Consider the following 1594-nt stretch of genomic DNA (forward strand, 5'->3'; position numbering starts at 1 on the left):
CTGCATATTATTCTGAACCTGATATTCTGCATAGGATTATGAACCTGAGAGCCTGCTTCTGATATCCTGCATCTGATAGTATGTATATAGTGTTTCTTGCTGATCAAGTGTGTCATAAAATAAATACTTTCATTGTAAGTCACACAACTCGTAACTTCTGCTGCTCACCTAACAGCCTCATCCAACAAAAAAATCTGATTGGATTAAAGGCTGTAGGGTCAATCACAAAACTGTAAAAATGATGATACACATTTGAAATGCTGTTTCTTTTTTTCTGATGTCATGCGCCTGTTTTTGATCAGCTGTATTGGACAGTGAATAGATTAGCCCATCCAGATGGTGGTACCGTGTGGGAGTAAACGTTGTTCCTGGGTGATCTGGGAAATCCAGCAGGAATGCAGGTTAAGAGCTGCAATGTGTCTCATATTGCACCCAAATGCAAAAATTAGGTTTTGCTTTCCATGACGAGACATTTAAATGAACTTTGTGGGTTCAAATGGCAAGTTTAGTGGGCCTTTCCTGGTTTTCTGAGTGGTTGTTGAAGAAGCTTTTTAAACCTTCACAAAAGTACCAGATTTGTATACGCTCTCACAGGTACAACAGATCAGGGCGCTAATGCAGAGTTGGCTGGAAATGGGAGTAAATTACTTAATCATCTACATCTATTATTTGCACGTGTACTATAGCAAATGTAAAAGATACCCCCAGGTGTATGTGTTTGTGTCTGCAGGTCTGCATGAGCCGCATTTACATAAACACTCATTACCCGTCCCCATCCCACCTCTCCAGGCTAAGGCGGCTGTAAGTGCCAGAGTCAATCTGGTTGACATAGGCGCATACGCAAGCGCACACATTCTGGGCGTGCACAGAGCGAGTTCATGCAAGATAACTTACACAAACTGACCTAGATCTCACACTTCATCAGCCCTAGAGTGTTAGCATGAGACAAATTTTGCACTATACAGACACATCATCATCATCATCATAATTTATTTATATAATGCCAACATATTCCGTAGCGCTTTACAATTGGGGACAAACATAATAAACTAATAAACAAACTGGGACATGTTACAAGTGGGATGTTATTGGTGCAACACATCAATAAGTGATCAAGCACATGTAATCATACTCACAGAGCTAAGAGTTGGGAATCCTTTCCAGACTGTCAGATATATGAGGGAATGTGCAAAGCGTAATGTTTCCTCACTGACTCAAGTGAACCAGCAAAATAATACAGCTTAATAAGTTTTTAAGTTTGACAGGACTACTTGATTAGAAGCAAGTTATATTTAGAATAGTTTAGAACTTGGCCTTTGTGAGACAGATCTTTCCTAGTTCACTTTCTACCTATCAAACTGCTCCTTTAGTGTTTATATCTCTGGCACATCCTCCCCTCCTCTCCCACTATCTGTTGGGTTCCCACCAAGCTCTGTTCTTGGCCCTTTACTTTTCAAACTGTACACCTCTTCTCTTGGGGCACTAAATCGCCCATTCGGCTTCCAGCGCCACCTCTCTGCTGACGAAACACAATCTATTCCTCTTCATCTGACCTCTCCCCTACTGTACTCTCCAGCTGTCTTTTCACTATGTC

The sequence above is a fragment of the Mixophyes fleayi genome, chromosome 1 (genome assembly GCF_038048845.1).
Source record: "Mixophyes fleayi isolate aMixFle1 chromosome 1, aMixFle1.hap1, whole genome shotgun sequence".
In the NCBI taxonomy this organism is placed as follows: domain Eukaryota; kingdom Metazoa; phylum Chordata; class Amphibia; order Anura; family Limnodynastidae; genus Mixophyes; species Mixophyes fleayi.